The sequence below is a fragment of the Equus caballus genome, chromosome 1 (genome assembly GCF_041296265.1).
Source record: "Equus caballus isolate H_3958 breed thoroughbred chromosome 1, TB-T2T, whole genome shotgun sequence".
NCBI lineage: Eukaryota > Metazoa > Chordata > Mammalia > Perissodactyla > Equidae > Equus > Equus caballus.
The window spans coordinates 174580625-174594812 of record NC_091684.1 but is presented as its reverse complement, the minus strand read 5'-3'; the positions used below and the strand labels follow the sequence as shown (position 1 = coordinate 174594812).

The 14188-nt window shown below is 51.3% G+C and overlaps 1 pseudogene; it reads right to left on the bottom strand.

The window, feature by feature from the left end:
* Positions 1-10900, bottom strand: part of LOC102148308 (dehydrogenase/reductase SDR family member 2, mitochondrial-like) — an 84953-nt pseudogene extending 74053 nt beyond the window's left edge.
* Between the last annotated feature and the right edge of the window lie 3288 nt (positions 10901-14188).

The window sequence follows — 14188 nt, the reverse complement described above, 5'->3', positions numbered from 1 at the left end:
AGTTTCACCCAATATTACATCTGAGTATATATACAGTACATGATATTGCATGTATTTTTCTTTCATTCCTTTTCATTTCTGTAGAGTATGCCATTATGTGACTAGACTACAATTTGGTTATGTGTTCAGGTGCTGATGAACATTGGGTTGTTTCAGTTTAGGTCCATTTTACAAATGAAGCAACTCAAGTGCACACATTTCTGTCTGTGTATCTAGAAGCGGAACTGCTGTTCCATAAGGAATGTTCGTCTTTAGTGGTGATGGGGTTCAGGACAGGCCACCCCAAGATGCGCCACTCTGGTACGTGGACTATTTCGAGCTGCAGACAATAAAGGCTCAGACTCAGCAAGAACATTCGACCTTTCCCCCCAACTTCCTACAAGAAATTTAAAACAAAGGCCTGTCCCCAGGACAGGTCATCACCATAGGTAACTTTGGGTTTCAGTAGACTGGGAGGATCCTTTCTAAGCCTACTCTTATCGAAGTTCTATTTACCAAACATTTGCTTTTCCATTTCCATGTGGGTTGCCTTCCTCCCCTTTGAAGCCCCAAACCACTACCCCAAACGTCCTCCTTGTCTGTAGCTGAAGATACTTAAACAGTAGTAGCCTCGGCCAGTTGGCTGAGTTGCTCAGTTTGCCTGAGCCTCTCCCATGTATACATGTTATAAAGCTTTGTTTAATTTTCTCCTGTTATTCTGTCTCATGTGAATTTAATTCATTGTCTGGCCAGAAGGACCCAGAGTGGGTAGAGGAAATGTCTCCTTCCCCTGCAGTGGACAATGCTGTACTATTTTCCATAATAGTGATAGCAATTTAAACTGCCCCAGAAGTTTATTTGGGCCCCTGTTGCTCCCCATCATCACCAACACTGTGTTTGTTGAAAAAAACACAAGTTTTTTCTAACTTTCTGGTGGTATCTCATTGTGTTTCTTTATTTGCATTTCCCTGATTACTAACGTGGTCGAGCACCTTTTCATATGTGTATGGGTCTTCTGGAAATCCCGTTTGGTCAAGTCTTCTAGCCTCTTGCCCATTTCATTTTGAGTTGTTTGTTGTTTGAGTTGTTTTTCTCCCACTCTGTGGCTTACTTTTTTTTATCCTCTTAATAGTGTCTTTTGATAAGAAGAAGTTCTTAATTTTAATGTAGGCGAATGTATTAATCTTTCCTGTATGGCTGGTATTCTTGCATCCTGTTAAAGAAATCTTTCCCTACTGGGAGATAGTGAACATGTTCACCTATATTATATGCTGGAAGCTCTACTGGACCTCGGTCAGGTTGCCCCGGGTAACTCTGATTTTAAATCCATCAAGAAGGATGTGAGTCTTATTGCCCTCCTCCCAGAATGCTCCTGGCTCCTTATGCAAATTTTCTCCCTCTCTGGGCACCAGCAACCATCAAGTTCCACAATCAGTACTTTCTCACACACACACAACCTATGGTGACTTTTCCTGACTCCCAGGTATTTGCTTTTATTCCTCCAGCAGCTCCCTGACTTACTCACATGGAGCATCTGTCTCCTCTTGCTTCATTAGTTCTTTTTTATCTCCACCCTTTATTCCTATATTCCTCCTCTCAAAGGGATCCACTCTAACACACTTGACTTGTAGCTCTTGATTGGTATACATTCTTATTAAAATACGCATTGCCATTTTGCGCGCATACTTTTTCATTTACATAAGTGGTACTGTGATGTAAATTTCACTCTGCTTCTTGCTTTACTCAGTAGCACATGTTATATGTGGCTGCGCAGACATCTCTGTGGCTCATTGCATTTCACTGTATTTTACCACAGGAACCACAGCATCTCTAAGGGCTGCCTTACAAGGGCAGAAGAATCAAGATGGAGCTGGGGCATCTTGCTGTTGTTAAAAGCAATGATACATTCAGAAATTTCTGTATAATTCTGGAAAAGCAAGGAAGCCAGCCTCAAAGGAGCAGATGAACCCATCATTGTCTAAAAAGCAATGGATAAGCCCAATTGAACAAGCAGTCTTAGAAGAATCTTGACTTCTCAGTGATCCTGCATGACACTGTCATTAGCTTTTTTCCAGTGCAACCCCAAGAACTCCTGAGAACTTAAGGGGAGATTACAAAAGTTATAAAAATGTTTAAGTTATGTAATAAATAAAGAAACAAATAAACACGTGGAAGCACTGTGTCTTTGAGAACACAAGCTCTCTCAAGAACTGGTACCTGCTCTTCCTATGGCAATGGAAGTCAAGTCCTTTGGCTTTTGCAGAAATAAGAGGTGACATGACAGGTTGTGGCAGCAAATGAGATGTAGCACACTTAGCACGGACGTGTGTACCCCACATCTGTGCCAACATCCATGGTCATAAGCAACGGTGGCACCAGCAGGAGTTTCATCCTTTGGACAGCCTTGGCAGAGCCAGAAGTTCTCACCACGTCACAAAGGAGCAGAGAGGAAGGAAATGTTTCCTACTATGGCACAGTCATGGATGCTAATCACTCACCTCCTTCCTTAGTGGGTTCTAAGCAGTTGAGAATTATATGGAAGAAGACAGATGGACTCAAAGCCAAGGTCACCTTCATACTGTTAGTGCTGAATTGGAGAATGAGGTTTCCACCACCTCCTCTCTAAATTGAAGGTAATTGGCAGAGAAAGGCTGACCTGATGTCCCCAGCAAGTTTCAGGTAAAATGAACCCAGAGCAGAGACCTGGCTAGGTACAGCAGAAGCAAGCTCTGCTTGCAAGAGAGTAGAAATGTGACTTAAGCCTGTCATGGCTAAGTGCTGGTGGTCCAAGGGGGAAGAGACACGGGACACTGTCTTGCTTTTGTAAGCCACCATTGGTAATGTGGACCAATCAGTTTGTCTACTCCTCAGAATACTGGGAGAAGTAAATAAGGCAGCGGAGTGAAATGTGGGAGTTTCCTCACCAGCACTTCTGAAAGGGTTTAACAAAGTACCCTCTTTTATGAGCAGAAGCAAGAATGTGTAGAGAGGATGAGAAAGGTCCTTCCTGCAATAGTCTGTGAAGCCCATGGAGCTCCTTGGGAACAGATGGGGTGAAGCCACAGAAATAATGATTTATGACTTGTTATGACCCTTCTTCCACATGTAGACCTACAGATAGCTTGGGAATCCCAATCCATATTTTGGAGACCCTACAAAAGGGATTCCAATATTGTAAATTCCCACACTCTCTAGGAGGGTGGGTGACTTTCCCACTTCTCAGATCCAGACGTGACTCCTTACCATGGTGGCCAAATGCTTCACGGCTGGGGCCGTGGGATACAGGTTCCCCCCTCAAGAGCCTTGAGACACCAACCAGAGGAGAGTTGGGGAAGCCATGTTGCCTGGCTGGAGCCCTAGGAGGGACCACTGAGGCCCCTAAATGTCAGGCAGAGAAAGCCTACCCAGTCCTGCTGTGAGCTGTCCAAGGGGTAGCACACTTCCAACTCTCTTGAGAAGGGTCATGAGTGTGTCCTGGAAGCTCGTCTAGAAGGTGACACTTATGGACACTAACTTGTTTCCAGAACCGGAAAGGAAATTCATGACAGACATCCCCTCCCCGGGTCTCCAGAGACCTAAGAAAAATTTCCCCGGAGCAGACTGAAGTGATGGAATAAGCAATCGGGCAGGGAGTTAAGCCCACGGTAGCAGACACATCGTAGGAGTAGTGCAGAAATGGTCAATTTCTGAGAAAAAAAGAAAAAAAACAATAAGATAGCAGCAGGCTCAGAAGCTTTCCTCTGGGCCTGGGGAAAAATCCTTGAAGACTCCACTGAGTCTTTGAGTCTGCAGAGAGCAGCAAGGATCTGCATGCTAAATTCCTAAACAGCCGAAAAAACAGGAAAATAAAACCTCAGCAAGTGCATTGAAAATGAAAAAACCTGCAGAGGGCACAGGAGAGAGGGACTAACGGGAGGAGTGAGATAACAGGATGGCTGTAGGATAACTAGAGAGAGGAGAGCTTGAGTTTTGTTTGTCGCACGGTTTTGTTTTGTCTTTAAAGAGCTCTGAGAGTTTGAAGCTGCAGATAAGAGAGAAGATGGTTCCCAGATAGAGGTGCCCAGAGGGGTGGGAGAGGATAAGATCCCAAGTGGACACGGAAGGATTCCCCTGGAGAGGGAAGGTACGCCTCCTTCTCTAAGGCGTGAGCTTTCAGACAGGAATAGAAGAAGATGCAAGCGTCAGACCAGCGAGGGGAAAGCTGACAAGTACCATCTCCTCGCCACTGCTCCCTCCATGAAGTACACAGCAAGGTCACTGCTTAGAGTGAACAGAAGTGAAGCTGTCAGGGAAGAGTGGTGGCAGTTTTAAAACGCCATTGAGGAAAAGCAATGAGGGACCTGGGGGACTGGGCCGGCCAAGGGAGGGGTGTGAGGGAAGGGTCACAGCAGCATTGATGAAGGTGGCAGAGCTAGTGGCACGAGCTCAGAGGAGGAGGCAGGAAGGACTGGAGTGTAACAGTGGCTGGACTAGAGGGCATCCCCTATGTGGAATGGTGCTGGGGGTCTGAGCCACCACTCCTTGAGGGCTCCAGATTTCCCCAGCTCTCTTTACTCCCTGAGAAGAACCTGGTTATGAGAGAGGCCATCACCTTGTGATGGTGACAGGACTCAGGGTGGCACATGCTGAGGGGAGCTGGAACCACAGAGACAATTGTGACCTGGAGGCTGGGGGTCAGGCAACACTGGGTGAGTCTCAGGCAAAGCCAGAGTGGGAGGGCATGGGGATTGTTAATCCAACCCCTTATTCAACAGCTGAGAAACTGAGGCCCAGAAAGGTGAAGACAGTGGCAGAGGAAGGACTCTTAGCAGATCGTCCATTCCTAGTCCAGGATTATTTCCACAGCTCCCAGGTGGAGGGTGGGGAGAGAGACCACTAGATGAATCTCCTCTTAGAGCCACTGGCCTTCTGAGGGACGGGCTCTTGGCCATGCTCCTGGGCAATTTGGCGTGATATTTACTTACCACCTCCCTATGTCCCCAGGCAAAGACTTTCTCTTTTCTAGCATCTCAGGATGCTCAAGTGTTGCTGACAAATGTGGAGGAAGGACCCCTTGAGGATGGGGACAGTGATGAGGAAATGGACAACTGATGCAGGGATGATGTCTGTAGGCAACGCAGCTGCTCGCATTGGCCAGCCTCACAAGGAAACCAAGGTTAGGAGTTTCAAAACAAGTTTATTGCCAATAAAAAAAACATCAAACACAGATTTTGGCTCAGTAGCTGCTCAGCAGCAACTCCCCTCCCATCACCTGTTAGCCCTACACTAGACTTGTCTTAGAATTCCCCATGACACCTCCTGAGGGCCTGGCCTTCATTCTTCTATCCAATCTCCATTTGGGTCCCAGGGTAAAACGCAGGAGCTACACTCAGAGCGACAGCCTCCAGTCCTGGTGGTGGACATCAGAGCCCCAGGGAGAAGCCGGCCACCACAGTGCTCTCCTGGTGATGTAGCTGGCGCCTGGAGAGCACAGGAAGGACCTGAGTCCCTCAAGTCCTCTGGCTGCCCTGCCCTGCTGGCAGGAGGACAGAACTGAGGTCTCGCTCATGCAGTAATGGACTCTGACTTCTGGCCCTACTTGCCTGGCCAGAGGGCCCAGCACACTTCCACCCCTGGATGCTGCCTCCCAGGCCCCTTAAGGGATATGGTGTGGCCCCTCCTGCCCACCAGATCCCAGCTCCCAGGCTTTGCAACCCTGACTCAGTGAAAGGAAGGGCTGATTTGTGAAGATGCAGTTATAGTCCTGTGTCAACCTACTGCTGCTACCCGCAGAGGCTGTTAAAGGAATTTTGCAGAGCCGGATTATCTTCAACCTGGAAAAATTCAGAGGGTCAGCGCTAGATAAGATTGTGAGGGGGCAAAAGAGAGGCTGCCCTTGGCTGACACACGCCTTTGTGGGAAGATGGCCCTGCTTGGAGATGGGGAGGGGGGTTCTGCCAGACTATTGCCACAGAGGAGGGAGAGGCTGCTGGTCTCAGAGGCTGCAGGCCAGGCCCTCAGAGTGAGGGGCCTGAGTGTGCAGGTCTCAGAGGGGCTTAGCTGGCTGGGGAAAGCACAGGGTGGTCAGTGTGGGAGCAGCCGGGAGCTGCTGAAGTCAGTCATGACGAGTCCCAACGACAGGCAACCTGGATGCCCTGTGGCGCCAGCTCCAAAGCCCAGGATGTGGGAAGTCCCAGCAGGGCATTTTGCTGGTAGTGTAGGTCCCCAGTGTCTAAGAAGGGAAAAGAAACAGGAAAAGTACCCTTCAGGTGAGAGGAGGCGCTCTGGCTAGACCTCCAGGGACAAATGTGCTTGCTCTTAGACCCGACTCAGACGTTTCTGCTACTCCAACCCTGGGAATTACAGAGGAGCAAAATCTGAGCGGGAGCAGGAAGAAGCCTGGGCTCACAGAGAAAGCAGGAAGGCTGAGGCTGTGTGTGCCTAGGCCCAACCCAGAGGGAAGCGGGCTGAAGAGACCCCAGGCCAGATCCCCCCTGCGCCACAGACTGGTCGACCTGGGGGCAGGTCATTGCAGACCTCTCCATCTCAATTTCTGCCTGGTGATAGTCACAGGGATGTCATGTAGGGACATTGATAGCCTGTACTGCCCCCTGGTGTGAAGTTTAAAAGGAACTCTCCTCTGAGCCTGTGTAGCCCCATTGGTGCTGATTTGGTGAAAGCAACCGTTAAAGCTATCCCCTCCCTTCAGAAGAATGCAGCGCCATGCCAGGGTGCATGGCTTGGCAAGCAGAGCACGGAGTGGATTTCAGCTCCCACTTGTCCCTGGACTGGATAATGCCCTTGTGCAGTGAACAACCTGTACAGCCATACATGGCACCCCTGGGGTTGCAGGGACTGAATGAGATAATAGTAGTGAGTGTGATTTTAAGTGGGGACAGGATAAGTGTACGGTGTCGTGCACTTGGATTTTATTATCACATGGGATCTATATTCACTTCCCCCTGACCCTAATGTCCACTTCATTGCCCTATTCCAGAGCTCCCTACTCACTGTTTGAGGTGCATAGACAGCCGGAGTGGCAATCAGCACCACAGAGCCTCTGGTGTGAGGAGACAGACAGGGGTGATGAGGTGGAAGGTGAGCACAACCGAGAAGCCAGATGCTTCCAGAAAACAAGCTTCCAAGTGACAGAGACAGAACTGAGGTACAAGGAGAAGGGAAGTAGGGACGGTGCCAGGGGCTCTGGGGAAAAGTGAAGGCTTTGGGGAGGTTGGACCAGAGAGGGTGTTGACACCGCCTCCCCCACTGGGAAACTCTGGGACTCCCTGGACCTGGTGACACGGGCAGGGATCAAACAGCAGCTGGGTCTCTGGAGAACAGACCTGGGAGCGTGCAGCCATCAGCGTGAGGTTGTAGCAGTGCTCGCCAGCCCCACTTCCCTAGGAAGGAAATGCATTGAGAGTCACCTGAGTTCCAATTCCAGCTCTGGAGCAGGAGCAGGAAGGGTGCTGACAGACAAAAAGAGATGAGGAGCCGAGAGGCGGAAGCTCGGGCGGAAGGCGCACAGCCGGAGGCGGCAGGGGCTTCCTCTGGCCTCTTTGGAGGGGTTGGGTGCTCTGGGTTACACCACAAGGCTCCTGTCCTTTTTGGGTGCCCTGCCATTCTCGATGACAGAGCTCATCAGAGGTGATCCAGGCTCCTCTGTGGGTGTGGAATCTGTTGGGCACATTCCCTCCAAATGTTCCCCATCACAGTTTGCCCACATCCCCTGCGGACCAAGTGGCCTGAAGAGGTTGTTCAGGAGGCAACAGGAGACAGATCCCGGCATCCAGAGCACAGTCCTTCTACCTCCTCTCTTTGGGATGCCCCACTTTAGGCCACCTTCCCCAAGTGTCCCCTAGCATAGAGGAAAGCAAGGCAGAGTCGCCCCAACTCCACAATCCCCACCCTCACCCCCTCTTCTCCATGAGGGGCAGCAGCTGGCTCAGCAGCAGGGCCGGGGCCTTCATATTCCGTCCAGGATCTGAAATCAGAGGAGGGGCTGAAGGGAAGCTGTGAGGTTGGGCTCCTCTGCCCGCCTGGGGTCCCGTGGGGAGGAGCTGGGGTCGGAGCTTCTCTTCTCGGTGAGTTCCCGGAGTTGGGGAGTCTGAGGGATCTGAGGCGTCCGCCCGCCCACCGGGAATACTTGTTTTCAGAACCTCCTCGCTGTCGTTCGCTGCATAGACTCTGCAGCACATCAGCCTCCAGAAAAGGAGGTCAGTGCAAACAGTACCAGGAAAGGACGTCGGGCAATCTGTGTATCGGTGTCTGCTTTAATGAGCAGAGGTGAGATTTCACAAGCCAGCCGCCTGTAAACACCAGCTCTGTGTGGGGCCCTGCCCAGGGGCAGGAGCTGAAATTTGAGTTTCCCATAAAAGCTGGAGGCTGGGCTGGGGAGGGAGGGGGCATAGCTGGACCAGGAAGGCCAGGAATGTGAGAACCCAAGAGACAAAGTGGGGCAGGATCTGGAAGGAGAGAAGGGAGGGGTGGTCAGTGGAAGGAGTCTCCGTGAGGAGGGAATGGCTCACCCTGACCACAGGACCCATCTCTGCAGACGCAGTGTGGGGGGAGGGTCAGGACTGTGCCAGCCCTTCTCAAGGGGGCCCTCAGGACAGCAGGGGCAGCAGGAGCCCCTGGAATGCTTGGTGGATGCTGGCTGGGATGGTGGGCCTAAATGGGGGTCTCTTTTCTCAGCTGTGTCTGTGGACAGGCGAGGTGTCCCCATGATAGCCCAGGGTGGGCTCTGTGGGAAAGCCGGACTGACGGGATCAGAGTGGGTGCCAGTGAGTCCAGATTGTGACAGCCTCAGGTTTCTGAGCCCGGAGACGTGATCTGGCCCAGAGCTGGGTATGTCCCCTCACATCTTGGTTTGGAGCATGGCAGAGAAGGTCTGTGGTATCATTGGCCACCTGGGCAGACTGACCCAGGTGTGCTCTACCCAAAGGAAGCGGGCGCTGTGGCTTGAAGGTAAATGGGTGGCAGCTGGGAACACACGCAGGTGTGCGAGTAGACATGAGAGACAGAGAACCTCACAGCTCTGTGCTCCCTGGGCCTCACCTTGTCCCACACCTGCTCACCGGTCCCCAGGGTGCTCCCCACCAGGGGGTTGATGCCCCTACTGCGCTCCAGGGCCTGGGGGAAGACAGAGGCAGCACAGAGGGTGAGGAAGAGATGAAACTGTGGACCAGAAACTTCCTCCCTCCCCCCACAGTCATCTGGGAGGGCTTGGCTGATCAGAGGTCCCTGCCAGGTGGGTCCTGGAATCATGAACCACGATTCCTGCTGGCTTCACTGGGCCTCCTCCTTGATTTCTCACCCTGAGACTCACTGTGGGGGAATGCTGGACAGTTGCCAAGTCACTTGCATTTCCCCCGAACCTTGCTGGGCTCTCTCCTTTCCCTCTTTATACTTCCAGGCAGACCCCTCTCCTTAGCGCTCCCTCATTTCTGGGAATCGTCACTCTTTAAATCCTGTATACCTGGAGTCTGTTCTCTGGAAAACATATCCGGCCAATTCCCACTCCCCTTCAAGACTCTCTTCAAAAATGACCTTTATGGGTTGGCCCCATGGCGTAGTGGTTAAGTTTGGCACGTTCCCCTTCAGCAGCCCAGGTTCCCGGGTTTGGATCCCAGGCGGGGACCTATACCACTAGTCAGCCATGCTGTGGTGACCCACATATAAAGTGGAGGAAGAGATTGGCAACAGATGTTTGCTTAGGGCAAATCTTCCTCAGCAAAAAAAAACAAAAACCTTTTCTTGGCGAGCCCCCTGAACAGCATCCACTCCCACAGTGACCATGATGAGTCTCCCAGTCTGGCATCTCCCTCACTCCAGTCCACAGAGTTGCCCCATGCCGTAGCCATTGTCCCAGCTTCACAGGGCTTCAGGCATCTGTTCCCTGTGTTCCCTGCAGGGTCCTGTCAGGTGCAGAATTAAGGTTAAGAATGTGGGTTTTGGAGTCAGGCAGACTTCAGTTCAAAATCCTCCCTGCCACTTAACCTCACTAGGTGTGTTTCCCACCATAAAGCTGTTGGAACAACATTGAGCGCCTCACATGCTAATGTGCTGGGGTGTTAGTGTGTGTCTGACACACAGTAAATATCCAAGAATATGTTAAGGAAAAGAGCGTTTTGACTTAGAGCCCCTCCTCCCCTGGGCTGGCTGTGTGTGTTCTCACCTCTTCCCCCTCACCGTGGCCACCAGCCGCTCCTGGTCCTCGGCCTTCCCGGCATGGCACACGGTGCGGGTCACACTCAGCCCCTCCCCCTGTAGCACTGCCACTGCCTGGTCAAGGTTCTGCTGCTTCCGGCTGCTGACCACCACGTGGGCCCCGTCCTGGGCCAGATGCTGGGTGATGGCGAAGCTGATCCTGCGGGCAGAGACGGCCGTGGTGGCCTCAGCCCTCCCCACCCTCCTCCTGGGAGTCTGATCTTAGGACATAAAATACATTCCCCAGTGTCCCAGTCTCCAAACAAGCAGAAATGAGGAACTGACTTTTACTGAGCACCTCCTATGTAGCAGGCCTCGCGTTATGCTAGCATCCACTCTGTCATCAAGGCATTATTATCCAGTTGTTAGCATATTGTACAGGAGGGTTAAGTAAAGTCACAAACTGCCCAGGTAATAACCTTGCAGCCTGGATTCAAATCCAGGTCTGAGTCCAAAGCATCTGCTCTTTCCACCTTCTCCGCCTCATGGGAAACAGGAGAATTTAATGACAGAGCTTTCCCTTTGCAAGATGCTAATATCCAGAGCTGGGTAAGGGGCAGGGATGTGGGAGAAGGGAATTGACAGCAGATCTCACTCTGCAGTGGGGACACTACGTCCCTTGCAAGGGCCCACGCCAGCCACAACTCACACTTACTTACCCCTCTGTGGACCCAGTGATCACAGCCACTGTGTCGGCCAGTGCACAGCTCCTGTCTGCCCCACTGCTGTGCATTCTCACTGAGAGAGGGGCCAAGGAGCGAAGAAGAACCCCAAAAGTCCACAACACAGCCCTCAAGCATGGTGGCCAATTTTCAGGCCTCCCTCCTGCTGGACCCAACCCTGGGAAGAAGTCAAAGATGAGTCTCCATGGTGGCGTCTCTGTGACATCTCTGGTGGGTGTCCTAATATCATTTCAACCTCACAGGGGATATACAGAGCTTTTCTCAACCCATTCCCCGGACCAGCTTCCCCAGCACAATGGCCACTCCATCATCAGCGTAAACATGGTCAGGCACACGGCACACACCTAAGTGGTTCTTGCTTGGTGGACCACCAAAATCCCACGCAAGGAGCAGACCTCACTGTCTTCTTAGACTAATTCATTCCTTCCCTCCCTCATCCATTACCTGGTCATGTCCCTTGCATCTCCCTAATATCTCTAGTTTCTGTCCTTCCCTTTATCTTTTGCAGTCACCACCCTAGCCCCAGTCTTCATTTTCTGCTCAGTTTATAGCACCCTCCTTGTTCCCTAGCTCCTCACCTCACCCCAGACCCCAGATTTGTCTTCTCCATGGGTCTCACTGACCACGTTATCCCCTCCTCTCAGAGGGTTCTCATCCAACTGTAGACAAAGCCCAGCCACCCCCCTCTGGCTCTGAAGACTTTCACCCAGGTGCTCTGGGCAGCCCTCAGTCCTCTCGTCCTCCTGACCCCAGGCCACAGTTCATCTTAGGCCCCTCTGCTCAAAGATCCACACTGGGAGTTTCTTATATTTCCCATCAGCCTCATCTCAAAACAACTCTCCCTCCTGGTGCAGGCCTGGCTCTACCTCCTTCCGTTCCAGCATCCCCTGCCTCCTTCAGAAGATTGAAGAATGGTAATAATGATAATAATAGCTCCCTTCTATTGAACATTTCTGGGGTAGGAGCCATGCTAAGCATCCCCCGTGATTTTCTTCTGTTATCTTCTCCTTGGCCCCATGAGGTTGAGACCAGCACTATCACCCTCATTTTAAAGAGGAGGATACTGAGTCTCTGAGAAGTCAGCTAACTTGTGCAAGTTCCCACAGTTCGTAAGGGGAGGAGCACCGGCCTGAACTGAGACCAGTCAGGGCCTAGGATCTGTCCTCTTCATCTCAGCACTTCCCCTCGCTCCTGATGTGGAATCCTTGAGCCAACCTTTCCTGAAGCCCTGCAAATGATCTTTCTATCCTTGATACCCTGAGAAATCACTTCCTTTTGAGCTGTAGAGCACATGTGGGTAAAAATCTGTGAAAGAAAACAGTTCTAAAAATTCATTAACGGGGTTGATTGATATTTCTAAAATCTACTTACACCATATGTTTGTTTGAAGGAGCATCTACTCTTTTTCTGCCTTTCCCTCCTGCCTAAGCCAGGCTCATGCGCAGCCTTCTGTCTGGGCAATTCAACAGGGAGTGCCTGGGGACAGAGGACATAGAAGGCTGCTCTCTGCCCTTGTGACATGCACGGTCTCATTTTGAAAAACGACCCCACTGGAAGTGATTAAAGACCATGTGACCATACGTAATCAGGAGTCCAAATGTCTAATGTAAAGACTGAGGATGACCCCCCGGGGTGGAGGGGCAGGAACGGCTCTGTGCGGGAGGTGGCATGGTCTTGAACCAAGAGGAGGATGTGTTTTGGTGGAGAGGCCTGTGGACGCTGCAGGCACTGCTCACCTGTGAAATGGTGAAGCGAGGGATGTTCACCAGCTAGAACAGAGGGGCAGGTTCTGTGGACTGAATGTTGGTGTCCCCCCAAAATTCCTATGTTGAAACCCTATCCCCAATGTGATGGTATTAGCAGGTAGGGCCTTTGCAAAGCACCAAAGCCCCCAGGAGCAGGGAGCCGGCTTCCCCAGGCAGTGTCTATAAAGGGCTGACACCTAAGCCCTGTCTGCCTGGGCCCCAGGAGTCTGACTGGCTGACAGGCCACTTCCTTAAGCTGCACCATGAGAAGCAGAGCAACAGGGGGCCAAGGCCCTCCACGGGAAATCAAGCCAACTTATCTACAGCAGACCACTCAGGCTCACTTCTCCGTGAGATGCTGAGAGGATGGTCTCCCACTTTTCTTCTTACTGACTCGACTTTGAAAGTTTCCCCGAGAAAGCCTGTTTCTGAACCTCTGCAGTGTGATATGGTGACCACAAAGGAACTTACCTTCTGTGACAATAAAGGATTCATAAGCTTTCCAGGGAATGGAATCCATGAGTTCTCTGGATTCTCTTCTCTCCTTCCGTACATTCCCCCGGTGATCCCAACGTGTATGCCACCCGTATGCCCAGGACGCCCACGTTTGTGTCTCCAGTACAGACCTCCCTCGAACCCCAGGTTAGCAAATTTAAATGCCTACTTGACATCTCCACTAAGATATCTAATGGATATCTCAAACTTAATACACCTGTGATCATTTTAAAACATGTCCACAAATTCCGATATTCTTTCCTTCGAGAAGTGGAGCCTAAAACCTCTGCCCCTCAGTGTGGACTGGTCTCAGTGACTCCTGTCTAATGAGTAGAATAAAGTGAAAGTGATGGTGTGCAGTTCTGTGGACAAGGTCATAAAAAGACACTGTGGCTTCCATCTCGGTTGCTCTCTCTCCCTTTCTTGGATCCCTTGCCCTGGGGGAAGCCAGCTACCCAGTTATGAGGATGCTCAGGCAGCCTGCGGAGAGGCCCATGTAGTGAGGAACTGAGGCCGCCTGCCAACAGCCACGTGGGTGAGCTGTCTTGGAAGTGGATGTTCCAGCCTCAGTTAAGCCTTCAGATGTATGAAGCCCCTGTTGACATTCTAACTGGAACCTGATAGAAACCCTGAGCCAGGACCACCCAGCTAAGCCTCCTGAATTCCTGACCCCCAGAAACCATGAGACAATAAATGGTGGTTTTCGTAAGCCACTGAATATTGGGGTATTTTGTTATGTAACAATAGATAACTAATACAGTATTCCAACTAAACTCATATTTCCCCCAAACCTGCTCTCTCTGTGGGCTTCCTTGCCTCAGAAGACGGTAACTCCATCCTTCCAATGCCCCAGGCTTAAGACTTTGGAGCCATCCTTGGTTCTTCTCTTCGTTTCACACCTCACATCCAATCTGTCAGAAAATCCTGTTGCTTCAGTCTCTCTCTCTATCAAAATGTAACATTGTCACCACCTGCACTGCTACCTCCTAGTGGGAGCCACCTGCATCTCTCGCCCTGCTGCCACCCTTGCCTGCCTGAAGTCGCACCTCAACACAGGAGTCTGAGCGATCCTTGAATCGCGTGGGCCAGAGCCAGTGA